At 36.1% G+C, this 17,772-nt stretch overlaps 1 protein-coding gene and 1 long non-coding RNA gene across 5 annotated transcripts in view; both read left to right on the forward strand.

The window, feature by feature from the left end:
* The window catches only part of CADM2 (cell adhesion molecule 2), a 756,516-nt gene that overhangs the window by 134,814 nt on the left and 603,930 nt on the right, over positions 1–17,772 (forward strand). The window lies entirely within an intron of this gene.
* Positions 1–17,772, forward strand: part of LOC142362923 (uncharacterized) — a 344,173-nt gene that overhangs the window by 133,306 nt on the left and 193,095 nt on the right. Inside the window, exon 2 of the long non-coding RNA XR_012765384.1 lies at positions 5,189–5,259. This is a non-coding gene — a long non-coding RNA (uncharacterized LOC142362923). The remainder of the gene's footprint in view (positions 1–5,188; positions 5,260–17,772) is intronic.

Below are 17,772 nucleotides of genomic sequence, written 5' to 3' on the forward strand. Positions count from 1 at the left end.
TTTTCATTAAGGTTAATTGCACTGGAAGTTTGAAGAGTCTGTACCAAAGATAATTAGAAAAGAAATAAATCTCTTAGTAATTATTTACAGTCTTATGAAGAACTCACCTCAATTAGTTAGATGGTTTCTTAAATACTTAATTGACTAGAAAGTTTTCAGGAATTAACCTCTGCTATTAAAATACAATTGTCACATTATTTTTTCCTATATAGACAGATGAATTCTGGCTTTAGGTGTACACCCCAACCTTGATTATATTTTCTCTTTAATCTTCCACATAGATTGCCTCGTCTGTTCATTAGGTAATTTTCAGTCTTTTGCACTGAACAGATGTCTACAAAGGGTACCCCAGTGCTTTCATGACTGCTTTAAATGCCACTTTGTTTCATGAATAGTTTATATTTACTGATTGCTACCTGTAAAAAAACAAAAACAAAACAAAACAAAAAACCCTAATAATAAAAAAACCAAACAAAAAAACCACCCACCCCCACAAAAAAACAAACAAAAAACCCCAAAGCCAACCAACCAACCAAAAAAAAAAAAAAAACCCAACCAAAAAATCCACTCTCTAGTTTTGACCTAAGTTACAGCAGAAAGGAAGAGCTACATGCCTTGCTGTGACAAGTCTATGTACTGGTTTTGCTGCGTAGCTTATACCTTATAGCTATAGTTTTACTAATAGTACGACTTAAGGCAGTGTATTTAGAAGGCTGTTAGAAGCAAGAAAACCTGAAAATCCTAACCTTTAAGACTGTGGTGGTTTGGTTTTTTTTTGCTACTGAATTCTGAAATGTTAATCTTTAACACTGCATATATTTACTTTTATCTAAAAGTAGTCATGTAAAACTCAAAGGAATTATCTGTGTCATTACAATTAAATATACACATCTTCACCATCCCTTTGAAATGCTCAATGATTACTAATACTGACCTTTGTAAAGTGATCTTGATTTTCTTTTCAGAAAATAGATGTATTTGGCTTAAGCTATTTCATATGTCCTTTCATTTGAAAGCTAATTGCATATCTTTGGAAGTGGGATTTATCGTGATGGCAATAATAAGATTAACTGTAGAAGTCCAACTGAATTCCACTATAATTGTGAATGAAGCTATTTATTTCCCAGGCATGTATTCCCAAAAAGAACATGCTATTTAGTGTGCATGTATCTTCCTTCACTGAAATTAGACAAGCTAATTGTAGTATTTACTTAATAATTTACAAGTAGCGCACACAGAGAAATACTAAATAGCCAAAAATACAAAGCAATTAAAAATTCATTGTCATAAAGAGAAAGAATTTGGAAAAACTAGAAGAGTGAGAGATCTCTGAGGATAACTCAGAAAGTGGGGTGGTGAGTATCTGGAAGAACGAGAACCGAGGGGGTGTGTGCAGTGAGGTGAGTAGTAGTGTGTGAGGGGGAATGAGAAAGATGGAAAATGGAATGAGAGAAAAAGAACAGGAGCAGGGAAAAAAGGAAACATTAGAAGAAAAAGAGTCCATTTTCAGAATGTTTCGTCTTACCTGTATGTTAGTAGTACTGCATTGCTACAGAGCAGTATCTTTGCTCCTTTTAAACAGAACAACTTTATGCATAATAATCATCTTTGAGTTAGCAGCAACTGTTGTTGCTCCTGTCACTTTTGGATAGTTTTTGGAGAAGTCATGAAATGCACCTCTCTTCTCTCAAAAGTAACACTGACACAGTTTGGTATTATCAAAAAAATATTTTATTGTTGGCAAATTTGCCTATTTTTGACTTCTTCAAAAAAAGGAGAAAAATAAAATTGACTTGTGGCGTACACCCCCCCTCTCAAAAAAAAAAAAAAAATCGCACTAAGTCACACAACCAACATAAAAACTTAAAAACTTAGGTTGAGAAGACTGAAGTTTATCCAACACTGTGTGGGACTTTCGTTTCTGATTAGGGCCTTTGTAATTACAAGGCTTTTACACAGGACTGATTAATAATTAGGTAGACAATTCTTTATTTCTCAGGAATTGCAATGTATAGTTATCACATACTTTACTAATGTAATTGATATGCCAGTATGCCAGTAGCATAGTAAATTTGATTGGAAATCTTTAAGTTTTAGGTGAATTTCTAACTTGCTACACTTATGTTCAGATTTCCTTTGTAGTTCCATATTTCCATATACATCTGAAAGTAATAACTTGGTGTAGAATTATTTTTTTTTTTATGAGATTCGGTTCTGTTTTTCAATTGAAGTATGATTTCATTTAGTCAGGAGCAATCATGAAACAGCAATTGTTTTGGCTATCAATATTTTACAAGACAGTCTCAAGGTCACTTTAAGTATATAAACCATTTTACTGACTATTTTTGACTAATGACTACAATTTGCTGTCACATTAGTAGTCTGACACTGGGAAATCAAAAAAGCATAACGTTGGAAAATACGGTTTAGAAAATTTTTCACTGTGATGGTGATACAATTTGAAGTCCTTGCTGAAAGAAATTGCAGTTTTTTAGGTCTCTAAATTGTATTTCTGTACGGTAGCTGTTTTTAAGAAAGTGATTCTTATTTAAAACAATATAAAAGTAGGTCCTGTTAATAATATTGCAGCAACAAAACCAATATAGTGTATATTAGAACCTCGCAAACCTTTTCTTTGCTGGTACATGGTTCTGTCGTTTGTCCTTATGGAAACTGGATGTAGGGAGATGCACTTCATGGTTTGGTTTCATAGTAGAAGTTTGATGTATTTCATTAAACTGCATGATAATAAATGGTAAATAAATATTTTAAATACTATTGGTATTGATTTTCAATTGCTTGCTTAGGAAGGAGCTTTGTTTCACCAAAGAGTGTTTTATGCTGCTGCCATGAGTTTTACATTTTCTAAAATTAAGTAAGCCTTATCCTTGCTAACTTAGGTTCAAAATAAAATGCAGACTGGGGGAGATCACAATTATACTGGTACTGACCACATCTGAAGGACTTCTTACGTATAAACAAGTTCTAAAAGTTAAATAGATGGCTTATGTGTGCAGAGTTGGTCACCTGATACATCGGGAAAGTTTCACAGCCAGCAGCTGCTGGCAGAAATTAATCCTTTCTCAGAAGGATTAGGGCCAAGTTTTGTGCTCAGATGGATTTCCTGTTAAAGTGAGATGTTCAGGTCTTTCTTCCCATAAGTATTTTATTTGCTTGATGACTCTCTTGTGGACCTTCAGCCATACATTTCTTCTACAGTCTTTTCTTGAATGGTGGGACAGCGAGGACCTGCTCTCAGTCTAGACTTGCAGTCATGTGTTTAGGTCCTACAGCATGAGAAGTATCAGCTTGAACCTTATTAGAGTAAAGATTGGCTATTATCCTGCAGAAGTATTTAAAATTCTGTTATGAATAAGTGTTATGTACTATTTAGATTGTTACAACACTGTTACGTACTTTCTTAGAAAATAGCAAAGCCCATTCAAATATGCAGTTGTGCTCTAGACAAACATAAAATAAAAACTGCTTCATCTGAACCTTGAATGCATAGAAGAGCCTACAATGACATATAGGAGTTGCTGCAATACAAAGTTTTATTGGGTTATCAACAGTAAGCTCGTCTAATCTTCTAGGAGTTACAATATTTTAAAGTTTTTTGCTTGAGGACCTTCGTAAGAGAACGGAGTTTGTATATTTGTACAACGAAGAGAGGCAGGGGTGTAGCAGAGGCAATTTTAATAGTCCTCTGCACACCACTAGAAGTGACTGCAGTTCTTGTGGATTATGCAGAGCGCCTAGGTATCCTGCTTGGTCAGTCTGAATGGCCCTGCACCTCACTGTCACTTAAGCAGTCTGCGTCTAGCCCTTTGGCTACTAAACTGAGATTTGCGAGATGCATCTGTGGCTGTCCATGCGCTGAAATGTAGTGGTGCATCACTAGTATCGCCCTCAAGGCAATAGCTGGGATGCCTTGCGGGTTTGCGAGTTATATTTCTAAGAGCTGTATTTGAGACTGTTTATGGTAATGATTTACACATTGGCTGGGTAATGAAAGATACGCAAAAATCTTAACAGAAGGACATAACTAATAGCAGCGTTCAACAGCCTGAGTAATGGAAAGTACTTTCTATACGAACAGTAAAACCCAAAATAAATCACATGTCAAAAACATTATTTACATGGACATTTTTTCCATTTTAAAGCTACTGTGGAAAAATCATGTTGCTTGTAAAACTTTCTCAGTCATGCTGAGGACTAGCAAGTAGTTAGTTTTTCATATTTATGCTCATTTTCTAACAACTCCATTATGTTACATCCCTTGTAGTTTAGTTAATTTGCAAAATCACCCAAATTTGAAACGTCATAGCCTTTCCTAAAGCTAATGCAATTTTTGTTTAATATATTATAGGAAAACATTAGCTTCCTTGATAAAGGTACTATTTCATTTGCTTTTACTGTTTGTATTTTTTATTTTTATTTGTTTTAAACATTTGAGATCTGAGCCTGTTTTTCTTTTTAAGAAATGTGGCTATGCATAGACATTGAAAAAGAAACCTTTTATTCTAATAATCATTGTTTTCCATTCACCCTACGCAATAATAAATGTTGAATTCATTAAACCTCTAGGAGAATATACCATTGTTGATACTTATTTGGCATTACTTAAAGAATAGTATGGTCACTATTCTGTTAAAGAGAGAATAAGATAAAAATATATATATATATATATACATATATACACATATATAAATAAATATGCCAGTTGAGAAAAGTTGTCCAATTGTGTCTGTCAAAACTTTGGATCTCCCGCCAGGCTTCATGGGAAACCTTGGAAGCATTTATGGTAGTCACAAAAGTTAATTAGTTTTGTAGCTGTATTCTGTTTAAAATGTTGCTTTAGGCAGTGTATTCTGAACAGAGATTCTTTATCCATGTTGATTTTAGAAGATTTTGAGACTCCTCTTGTGGTAGCAGAACAGTATTGTATCGGCGCTACAAATGAACAAACTGGTTGGATTTTACACACATACAACTTCTACCTATCTGTGGTTTTGTGATTCATCTCATTGTGTCAAATATTTCCAGCTTCTTCCCTTTAATTTGAACTTAAAATATTTTATTTCAAAAATTTCATAAACACAGAAGCTTATTGCATACATTATGAGTTAATACTGTCTTCCTCCTCCGCATACAAAGACTGCTTATGCATTTTCTTCTTTTTTCATAGGTGAGTAACTGAAGGTTAACAGAATTCCTGGTTGTCAAGTATGCTTAATGCTTGTCTATAGTATGCTGTGGGTAAGTAAGAAAAATATTATATATTATTTTGTTTTGTTTTAGATAATGCACATAAGCAAAAATGAATAAGTGTTAATAACTTCTGCAAAGTTTAATCAATGTCATAATTATCTACCATATTAATACTGCGTAAACACTTGCAACAGATCTGGAAAGGTATTTTGTATGAAGAAGCTTGGATGGTAGGCGTTAGTTTCACAGAATTTTCCGACTGTTCCGTCCTTTTGCCATTTAAACTATATATTTAGAGTAGGGTTGCAAACTTTGAGAAATCTGTAGATGTGAAAATGTTTTGATTTCTAAAGGAGCAAGCATACATGAAAGTAGACTAAAATTCACAGTTGTACAAATTAATTTAGGAAATTATTTCACAGATTTAGAGAACTGTTTTGGGTTTGTGTCTATTACATTTATGAATGAATGTGTTGTATTTTGAATTTTGTTAATGGTCAGTGTTATGCTTTAGGGTTATGTTGGTTCTGCAGAAGTTTGAAGAAAATTTTTGTTTATGATATAATACTCTCTAGTTGTTATTTATTCCTTAGTTGTCATCTTTTATATGTTTGTTGTAAGTGGGGAAAAAAAAAATTTTCTGAGACACTCTTAAACAGAATGGTTGAGTTATATTGTATTTACTTTTTATTAACCACTGGGTGTATGAGTGGAAAAAAATAGAAGTAAAGGCTTTCATTGTAATCCTGGCCCTGCTGGAAATGCATTGAACAGTATTACCAGCAACTCCAGTGGCAACAGTTGCTTCCATTGGAAAAGTCTTTCGTATCAGACAGAAATTAAAATTAAGAGAAACACAGCTGTACATAAATGCATTAAAACACTTTAAACCTCTAAAAAGCTCAGTTCTGACTTCACATAAATTGACATTTATTTAAATGCTAGTTAAAATAGTTTGTGAGATCAATGTTTAAAACCTGCAGTGTTAACTCAGTGGTTCTTTTTTTCTGAAAGTAATAGTGTGGTGTGAGCATGGATGCCTGGATTGTCAAATGTCTGGTTGGTTTAAATACTTTTAGAAAGAAGTGTTTAAAATACACCTTAGACCTTGTTCTCTCAGATTCTCTTGGAAGCCTGAAATGTGTTCTACCAATAGTGCTTTTCTGCTCTATAAGGTAGGACTAAAAAGCATGGGTTTATTCAATGATACTTGTACAGTAATAGTCATGCAATGTGAAAATAGCATACTTCTAGGAAATGAGAATTTTGTAATTTTTTTTTAAACTTGGAAAATTTAAAGAAGTTGATATAAAGAATACTGAATAGTACCATATGATGCACAGCATGTGCAAAGAATAATACATGAATACAGAAACACTTAATAATCGTGCATTCAAAGCCTCAAGGCAGAAAATTTGTATTAAAAAGGTAGTGAATGAGTCTCATTCAGGATGCCTGGCAGTCATTTTGTTATGGCCTCCTTATTTTAACTTTACCATTGTTTGTCAAAACCCTGACTGTTACTCTGCAGTTAATATTTTTTTTCTTTAAATTAAAAAAAAAAAAAACCCACAAACTTCTACAAGAGATGGAGGGTTAGATTTTTTTTTTTTTAATAATAAGTTATGTCTGTTTTTATATTCTTAGGTAGCAAGCTAACTTTTCAAGAAGTAATAAAGCACACTTGAAGTTAAGATGTCTTGTGAAAACAATAAGCAGTGTTTTTCTCTCATTTGAACACTTTGTTTCTACAATACTTGTCCTGTCAAATCTTAGGCTATTTACTTCAATTAAAATACCAGAGAACAAAGCCTCATCGACGTGAATGGAAGTCTTGCTTTTGAGGGTCAGTAATTCACCACATATGAAATTATTCAGTGCTGTATTATTTTAATAGAGTGATTCCTTATATAATAGCTACAGTGTATAGACTACTGATTTACCCAAACTTGACTGAAATGCGAATGTAGTTTGCAGACTTCAGTGCTGTTCTGGTTTTGGCTGCAGCCGGCAACAAAAGCGCCACGTGGCCGCCCCTCCCCCCGCTGGGGTGTGGAGGAGAATGGAAAGAAACAGGCAGAAACTGGTGGGTCGGGATAAGGGCAGTTTAACGGAAGAGCAAACAAAGGGAACAGTAACAGCAACGATACAGATGAGGAGAAAACACAACACAAACCGCATGACCCAGAGAGCCGCCCTTCACGACCTGCACCGCAAACTCCCAAGCCGCGAGTGAGTTCCCACCGCGCTGCTCCCCCCCCCCCGGACCCCAGCATGATGGCACATGGTATGGAATACCCAGCTCTGTTTGGCCAGGTGGGGTCAGCCCGCCCCGGCTGTGCCCCTTCCTGAAGTCTGGTGAAAATTAACCCTGTCCTGGCCAAACCTAGGACAAGAGGAACTTCATATTAATTTCTAACTACCTGGATATATAAATCTACCAATTGAAGTAACTGAACTTTAGTTTACTGGCTGTTGTCTGTATCAGTACTGTTGTTGGGAACTATTCACAGTTACGTGTATCTTTGCTTAAAGCAGGTTCACCAGAGGAAATGTTGAGGTCATACATTTAAACACTAGGTTGGATTCTATCTAGAAACTTAGGTTTGTAAAAGGTAGTCCAGAAAAAAAGAAAATTAATATGGAATACAAAACCAGTTCCTCTATCAGTAATTTCTAACATAAAAACAGTATTTCCAAAAATCTGGCATTTTTATGGCAGCACTATTTAGCTATTGGAGAAGCCTCCGACAGTGTAAGAATAGTCCCAAAATATTGGTGACTTACATCTCCTCAATATAGAATAGGTTGTATTCTTTTAATACGTTCTACAGAAATAAGCTTAATTACATTTAATGAAGCTCAAAAGCAAAGAAAAGGAAGTGAGAATTTAACTTAGATATGTTAATAAACAATATTATGAACAAAGCAGTTTGAAAATACCAATGTCATTTTCTTTGCTACCCTATTAGGTAGCTCTGCTAAATGTCTAGAGGAATAGAGTGTGTTTTCTAAATACAGAATTCTGTACATAAGAAGAGCTATATTTTAAAATTATAGCTGCTTTAAAAAGTTTCTACAGGAATGACATCTTCTGACAGCTTGATTAGTTTGGTTACATGAGCTTTGTTTACATGCTAAAATTATTCTTTGTATCTTTCTTTGAGTAGGCTTGTGTAACTAACTACCGCAGTAATGAAAAACGTTTTTATAAATATTGGAGATATTTTATTGCATGTTTAAAAAAAAAAAAAAAAGGAAGTTGTAACTTCCATTTTTTTAGCCAGTTTTGTATTTCTTTTTGGTTCACATAACACTTGATATGAACTCTTTATGAGTTTATAATTAGACCTGATTATATCTTCAGTTCTGTAAGAACAAGCCAGAGCATATCTGTCCTTCCATCCTACTGTTCCTCCTTTCCCCCCGCCCTTTGAGATTGTCTCATGGTGTTAATTGAACCATAAACTGCCTGAATCTCAAAATAACTGCTGAAAACAGCAGCAGCTTCCCAAATCTTTTCATGAGCAGGTTTAAAATTCAGCTGACACAAAAGCGGGCATTGCATTTCCTACTAAAACCTAGAGGCATAGCGTTCGTGCTGTCTCTCCTGCGGCTACAAAATCAAGGTACAAACCATCCAATTTCTGAAGTACCTTAACAATTCGAGCAGTCAGGACCATGTCTAATGAAAAAGGTGTGTTTAAAATATAGCTTGATAAAGGATTTTCCTTCATCTGCAGGTAACTTTAATACTTTTTTATTTGCCCCAGTTTGAGATGAAATTTGAATTTCGTAGGCTTTTGAGCGCTGTGACTGTGCCTTGGTTTATTCTGATTCAAGGTAGAATAAACTAAAGAAATAAATAGTCTAGTGTTTTGATAACATGTTACTTATTCTTTTGCTCTTGGAGCTGTGTTTTGGTGGGTTTTCTGGGGGGTTTGTTTTAGTTTTCCTTCTAGACGAACAGGCATTCCTCATTTAAAATGAAGACTATTCTTATCGTTTTATTTGTAGGGCAAGTAAATCCTTTGGAATGTCTGTGTTGTACTCTAAAGTGAGACAATAAAATAGGAAGTCTAACACTTTAGACTTGATAGATTGAAGTTTCTTTATATGGAAGTACTACTAGAGCATTTTTTCACCATTTACACATCAAATCATTTATTCAATAATGTCTACAAATCTTGTGAAACTAAGATCAATTTGAAGCTTTTCAATTTGTACACTTTGTAGAGGACAGGTTTGGGCACCAGTTATGGAAATATCTTTAGTATTCCTAAACAAAAGCTGTTCTTTTGTTCTTTTCTTTAAATGCTTTTTTGGTAATATCTACATACTCGAAGAAGGTCTGTGCAATGTGCTTCAACAAAATCACAGATTTTGCTCCTGTCAATTGCTGGTTTGCGTATGAAGTGTGGTTTTCTTATTTGAATTCTTTTTTACTACCTTGATAAATTTTCTGTATACATTAGATAGAATCTAGTATCAATGGTAATTCACAGTGTGGATTAACACACCTCAAATTTCAGATGATCTTGTTGCGTTCTGTTGAAAGGTGAAAAGTTAGCCTTTACAGTGGCAAGTTAAATGACACAGAGGCTGCATTTAAACAAGGCACCTTAACTGTTTGTGTGTATGTGAAAATTATTCTATTCCGGGTTTCCTGTACATGCTATCTGCTATTAAGTAGATGACTTGAGGGCAGCCCAGGGAGGAGTGGAAAACACAGAGTAGAATAGCCAAATACAGCAGATTGGTGTGAACAAAAATTTAGGAAAAGAATCATTTAGTCAAGGTGAAGATCTGAAGTGGAGGCAGTAGCAACGGAAAATGCACGTGCTGCAGCTGATGGGCAAGGCTCAAGCCTGGAAAGCTGGGAGGTCCATATTGGCAGCCTTAAGAATGGAGCAAACAAGGCTGGAAGAGCATCAGCATCTGGGTTAGGAAAAGGAATGGGGCTGGATGGGGCAGGGCTGAGGGTAAAAGTACAGAGGAGGAGCAAGGGGAGAAGCTTAAGTGGTGAGCTGCCCAATGTAAAACAAGGAGCGAAGTGGCTTTGCATACCTGGTGGGCTGGGAGTACAGGCCGGCATGGACCAGAGTGGTCTTTGCCCTCCACTACCCAGGAAAGTTGATTCTGGCCAGCAGCACGGGACGAACTGCAGCTCGTTGGCCAAGGGGGCCAGGCAGGAGCAAAGAGCATGCAGAGTTCAAGTTTAAAGAGGAAAATATATGGCATGGGGTTATGATAGCTCTGCTGAAAGGGTTCATGTTTATTGCTGGCAGATTTGCACGAAGGTATATGACACTGAATATTTTTCCATATCAAAGCTACCATGTAATGACAGCCTGCATTAAGCAGAGTAATTACTAAGAGAAACTTCACAAAGATTTGTCTTGTCTACAACATAGTTCTATGCAGTGAAAAGAAGCCGTTGCTAGGGGCACGATGTACTTTGTCTACAATCCACAATTTAATTGAACATCTTGTTATGTTTTTGTTTTATTACTTATAGCACAGAAAATATGTTATGTGACTTCCAATATAAATAAAATATATTATCCTTCATTCAGCTTGCAATATACAGTGCTGTGCAGGAGTAAGGTGATAATAAGGAGAAGGCAGGGAGGGAAGAGAAGCTCACCGAGATGGTATTCACTGGGAGATAAAACTGTGTGTTTGTACAAAGACTCTTGATTTGATGTTAAAGGAATAAAATAAGTAAAATCTTTGGGGTTTTTTTTTTTTGCTTCAGAAGATACATGTCTTCCAGAAGATAGAAAGTAACCTGCTACCTGGGTTGGCTCAGGAAAGGCAGCTGAGCAATTGAGCTGCCACAGAATATCTTGAAGTTGCTTTGTTGTTGTTGCAGATAAACTGTAGTCCAGTTTGTACTATTCAGGAATCCGGATAGAATGAAAACCACTCATTTATGAACCTGCCGGTTTGGACGGCCTCTCTGGCGACCTGGATGCTCTTTTCCATGATGCTCATGCATTTTTTTTCGGTGTTGACAAGTACAAAGCAAAACTGGCTGATTTGCAGAACTGTGCTAGTTAGGTGCCCATGTCAGTGGCGGTGACATTTGTGAGCGAGCTGTTGTTTCTCCCCACATGTCACACCCCAGGCTCTGTCTCTTCTGCTATGTTATAGCTTTCATCCAGGGAAGACTGTTTTCTTCCTTCTCACGTACCTCCCATGCCTTACTTTATAATGGATGATCTAGTTCTTGGTTTTCAAAAGGAAGGAAGCACAAATTAATCTCTTCTGCATGGAATCAGAGAGGATTTATTCTTATTATTTCTGTCCAGGAATTTCTGTGTCTCTCCTCTCTTTTGTGTAGATGGTTAAAAATGTGTGAGGCCACACAGAAGGATGGATAAATAATTTGGTAGTTTCCTTACTTGCACTGCATGTGGAAACTTTGAGACAAATACGGTTTTGGAAAGTGCCAAGTGCTTCAAGAGGAAATAAACAGGCTTTCTGGAGTAGTAGCAGGCAACTTGTGTGCATGTGGAGACCCGAGATTCAAGAGTTGCTTCTGTGTCAGACAGAAGGGGAGCCAAAACATGGTTCTTCTAAATGCAAGATAAGGATTGTAGCAATGTGCTGTTATTGTCAGTGTGGTGTACTGCTCTTGGTACTTTTGGCCAGACGTTTAAAGGTCCCTTCCAACCCAAACCTTTCTATGAGATTGGCCAAATTTAGTCTGGATGTGAGATTTCTTCCGAACAGTTACGTTTTCAAAAATAATATTATCAGTAGTAAAAATTATTAGACTTTGACAAATGGTATTTTTTGTTCTCAGGGTTGGTTGTTGTTTTTTTTTCTGGAGAAATCATGATTCATTCCACTCTCATGTTTCAGTAGCTCTAGTACAATTCTACATGGAGCTTTACCTTCCTATCTTGCTATACCATAGATACACTGTGTTCAGTATTGTATATCTCTTAGATTTTTAAGTTTATAACACTCTTTAAATATTTTTTTACCGTGAAAGTATTTCAGACTTTTCCATAACATTTATGCTTACTTTTTTTTTTTAAAAAATTTTTGCAGGCTGGCAACTATGAGCTAGAAGTAGAAAACCTTAAGCAACCTAATTTTGTTTGGTCAGAGTCATCCAGGCCCCTGATTTCTTATACATAATCTCTTCTAACAGGCAGTTAGTTAGTGTCTTATCGTAAGTACCTAGTTAAAGTCTGTGTAGTAAGTGTGTCGGTAAAACCATAGTCAAGGAGATGAGCTTTAATTTATCGTCAAATCAGTGACATATATGTGTTGTTGTTATATAAGTTACTGTTTAGGTCTATATAGCTTCCAGGAAAGGAGAAAAATGAAAATCACCATCACTATCCAATATTATGAAAAATGCCTATGCTTTTTGCTTATGTGTAAAAAAAAAAAAAAAAAAAAAAAAAAATCGGTTGAAGTTCAGAGGTTTGCTTAATTTTTGGTCTGGGTTTTTTTTTTTCCTTTTCTTTTATGGTGCCAGGTGGTTTAACTGACTTTTTCTTTTTTTTTTTTTTTTTTTTTTTTTGTACTAAACAAGCAGGATTGGTGGGATCATTTCACTTACTGCTATTTTAGGGAAGTAATAACAGGTTTCAGACATGGATGTGGTCTCTCTAATATAGTCCATTAAACAGAATGAATACCAATGCCCTTTTTGATGATATAGTGTATGGTTTATTAATAAAAAATTACCTTCTGATTGTGAATATATTGAGGCAAATTGTTTTGAGGTCAGTCTTGTTGAATGAAAGCACTGACATACAGTCAGATGCATTTACTGAACTGGATTCAGCATAAGGAACTTCTGATGTTTTTATGAGAGATACATGCAAAAAGCTAAGTAAATCACCACGTGTAGATCTAGTTTGTTATTATTTCATATGATTATATTTCATATGCTTGTAACTCATATGGGTTGGAGGGGGTACTTTTCCAAGTGAATTATATTACCCCTCCTTGTAAGGTAAATTGTGCTAGTTATAGGCTATTTCATTGCTCTTCATTAGACATTTACTATTTCTTTTTTGTCCTTAAAATGAAATGACTGCGCTTGATGCAGTATTATAAATTTATATCATGCAATTATACTTTCTTGTCACATGCTGTAGCTTCTTAATCCAGGGCCCATGATCTATCAACAGGAACCCTTAACAAGAAAATTATATTTGACGGAGCATATTTTCTGCTTTTGCTGTCTTTTCTCTCTATAAATTTTGACATGTTCTTTTCTAGCTTTCTGGTTTGCTTCTTTCCACTTCATCATCTTCTAGGCTTTCTACTATTTATTCTTTATTGTTCTCACTGCAAATTTTATTTTTCCTTTCTCCTTTTCTATACGTGCTAGCTTTATTTTCTTCAGTGATTTGTAGCTCCACTGGACAGTAGGAAAAGGTAATTGAGACTTTAATCCTATGGTAAGCAATTATCCCCTTCTTTGAGGGTGGAAGTGACTCACAGTACAGAATAAAGCTGTATAATACTACACTCATTTAATGGATTAAGTACTGCTGAAGTGTTAACTATATTAAGAGATCTTAACTTGCTTGGTCCAATGGCAACAGTCATTATACTTTTTTTTAAATTTTCAAAAATATTATATAAGCTGCAGAAAAAAATACTAGGACAGTTGACAAGTCAAGCAAAGTCTAATTTGAAAAGTTCCTCCTATTACTTCTGGATGTAGAGGTGAGCATTTTCTGGTTTTGATTGTTCTTTAGTATAAGAAAAGTCTTTCTTTAAGGTCTTTTGGATGGAAGAAGTTAGTCAAAAATGAGCTAAAAACTCTTAGTACTACTGCTTCTGATGAATAATTTTGTTTCCTGGGAGGTAAGATAAGACAAATTCATAAAAGTAGAAAATTAAAACTACGGAAAGTACCTTCTATTTATGCACTGATCTATTTGCAGATGTTGTACTAGAGTAGCAAAAGCTTAGTACATGGATTTTACTACCCACTAAAAGCCAAGGCACACACTTGCCAAGATCAATCCATTTTAGGGTACGGGCTAATTATTTCTGTAGCAGTAAATGTAATTGTTTGAAATGGTTGCCACCTCACTATGATTACCACCTTTGCATCTGAATTAATGGATTGTCTGAATGTTGTTCTTCAAATCACAGTATGGCTCCTAGCAAATCCAAATAACTTTGTGCTGAAATGACCAAACAGTGTCAGTAATGAGCATCTGGTGCAGAAAGTGTTCAATCACTCCAGCTAGCTGTGCCAGAATTCATCTTTCTGTGCCCTTAGCCATCAATTTTGCTGGGCTTTTTGCTCATTGACTCACGACAGTGTTGCAATAGAAATCCTTGACTAGCTAAATCAAAATCCTTTTCAGAAACAGAGTTAAAGAATGAAATAATAATAAAAAAAAATGGTAGAAGAAAAGAAATAAATCAAGAAAAGTCTGAGAAAGGGTGAAAACGCTGGTGTCAAACTCCAGATCACATTCAGGAAGCAGCAGAAATTAATAGAAGCTTCAAGTGCTTTGAAAACTGCTATATCCCTCTCTCTGGCTTTTTTTGATTTGGACTAGGACAAAAGTGCCAAAGACTAAACAATTGTTCCTCAAGTCTCAAAAGCTGACCAAAGGGCAAGAAGGGTCGTATTTCTTCCTAATTTTAGTTCTGTGTTCATAGATACCAGTGTGAAGTACTTTTTTCTGTTTACATCTAGTATAAAATGCCAAATTCACAGTGTGCAAAACAGCCTACTCTCTCAACCTGGGATTCACTACTTAGGCCACATTTTTTTTTTTGCTCACTGGGATTGTGAATTTCTGCTAGTATGCTGATTTTGCTGCAAGTACTGTTTTATCATCTCGAATTCAAAGGTTTCAATAGAATAATTCAGTATTTCATTATTTATTCTGATTGTTACAGAGAATTTTGAGTAAAACCAAAGCCTGAGGTCTGCTGACTCTGTTTCCTAAATAGGCTTTGTTATAGTATTTGGGAGATAAAATCATTTGGAAAAATGCCTCATAAAATGTCAGAGACACAATGAAAGGATTCATCTGAAAAGTGGTCTGTCCCCAAGACTGGTACTTGTAGTCCCAAGATAGGAAAACAAATGAAATTAATATTATTCTTGTGGACTAATTTAGAAAAGAATAAAAAATCTTGTAGGGAAATTAATTTTTAAGTGAGAAACTTCTCAAAAGTATTTACCTGTAATGGCTACTGAATGGTAGTATTAAGCTTCTAAGATGTACTACATTGTAAATAAATGTTTATAAAGAAGAGACTGTAAGACTATAAGTAAGCATTTCCAGTAAAACTTAATAAAATGTCTGAGAGCATACTTCCTAAAGAATAATTAATGTTTTTATTCAATAATGAAAATGTTCCCTCTATAGAGATCGTATCAATATTTATCAATGATCTGGATTGAGTGCTCTCTCAATAAGTTTGCAGATGACATCAAATTGGACGTGAGGGTCGATCTGCTCAAGGGTAGGAAGGCTCTGCAGAGGGATCTGAACAGACTGGATCAATGGGCAGAGGTCAATTGTGTGAGGTTCAACAAGGCCAAGGGCTGGGTCCCACACTTCAGTCACAACAACCCCATGCAACGCTACAGGCTTGGGGAGAAGTGGCTGGAAAGCTGCCCTGTGGAAAAAGATGCTAGGGTGTTGGTTGACAGCCAGCTGAACGTGAGCCAGCAGTGTGCCCAGGTGGCCAAGAAGGCCAACAGCATCCTGGCTTGTATCAGGAATAGTGTGGCCAGCAGGAGCAGGGAGGTGATCGTGCCCCTGTACTCAGCACTGGTGAGGCCGCACCTGGATTGCTGTGTTCAGTTTTGGGCCCCCCACTACAAGAAGGACAATGAGTTGCTGGAGCGTGTCCAGAGAAGGGCAATGAGGCTGGTGAGGAGTCTAGAGAACAAGTCTTGCAAGGAGTGGCTGAGGGAGCTGGGGCTGTTGAGTCTGGAGAAGAGGAGGCTGAGGGGGGACCTTCTTGCTCTCTACAACTCCCTGATAGGAGGTTGTAGTGAGGCGGGTCTCTTCTCCCAGGTAACTAGAGATAGGATGAGAGGTAAAGGCCTCAAGTTGTGCCAGGGGAGGTCTAGATTAGATATGATAGGAGTAAATTCTTTACTGAAAGAGTGGTCAGGCATTGGAATAGGCTGCCCAGGGAGGCAGTTGTGTCACCATCCCTGGAGGTGTTCAAAAAACATGTAGATGTGGCACTTGGGGATATGGTTTAGTAGCATGGTGATATTGGGCGGATAGTTGGACTTCATGATCTTAGAAGTCTTTTCCATCCGTAATGATTCTATGATTCATTTAGACTCATGTATTGGTCGTCTTTTTTAGCAGTCCACATTTTCATCAATACAAAAGAAAAGTTCCAATCATTGTGTGTCTTTAGGAGGTGCTGGTATTTGAGACATACAAAGCTTTTAAGAGTAGTGGAAATTTTGGCTGAGGAGTAGTGTCTGCAGGAAATAAGGGCTCCTCCAGAATGGATTGCCAGCTTGCAAGGTGGAGAGCAGTGGTCAGAGTTGTAGGGGAAGGTAGCTTGGAGACTAGCACCACTGGCTGACTCGCTTAGCGTAGCATGTTTCTGCACCTGCACCAGGTGAAGAATTTTTATTCAGATAAGTCCCCATAATACTTACAATTCCTGAATCATCTAACATCGACTTCAGTCCGGTAGCCCTTTGGGAAATCTAATTGCTAGCAGCTTCTTAGAGGTCAATATTATAGATTGCTTTTTACAGAAAGATCAAGGAAAAGATCAAGCTGTACTTCTTATTTGAAGATGGGAGGGAGGAAGGACAGGTAGGAAAGGGCAGGGAGCTCAATATGAGAATGTGATCTGCACGCTGGGGCACTGAAACAACTTTTCATTGTAACCTGGTATTTGATGATGGTGTTCCAGAAATAAAGCCCAAGGATGAAAACAGAGTCGAATAATTAATCAAACACTAGCCACCTCTAGGATCACTGTCCCTGTTAAATAATTTACTATGGAGAAAAAAAGTTTTATTGTAAAATTTGTTATGTTTTGTTATACAAATAATTTTATTTTTATTTGCTGAGTCCAACATATATTTTGAAGCTCAGTTATATATATATTTTTAAGTAAAATCAATTTTGGTTCTGTTAGTTTTTGAGGAAGTAGCTCTATCAATTAAGTCCTGCATTTGGTATGACAAATATAAGACACTTTTATTGAAAACAATGATAGCACAAGAGAACTTCAAACTTCATCTATTTCTTTAAAAAATTATGAGAAATGTCTTGTTCCATAAATCAGACATTGAATATGTCTTTCTTGTGTTTCTTCTTTCATCTCTTCTGAGTTTTCAAGTCTAGTTATTATCTGAGTGCTTTAAGTAACCAGTATGAGTTGAATACTTAACATATTAAGCAGTACTGGTAAGTAAAGTGGCTATGCAACATAGGTAAAATAAGGCCACAGGATAGTGGTTTTTGGTGATACTTTGTACAGGAGTACCTTTACTTCCTATTATCTGAGGCTGTATTAAAGGTAAACAAAGTAGAAGACTGAAGCTGTGAGAGAAAGCAGTAGCTT

This window comes from Opisthocomus hoazin, chromosome 1 (genome assembly GCF_030867145.1).
Source record: "Opisthocomus hoazin isolate bOpiHoa1 chromosome 1, bOpiHoa1.hap1, whole genome shotgun sequence".
Lineage (NCBI taxonomy): Eukaryota > Metazoa > Chordata > Aves > Opisthocomiformes > Opisthocomidae > Opisthocomus > Opisthocomus hoazin.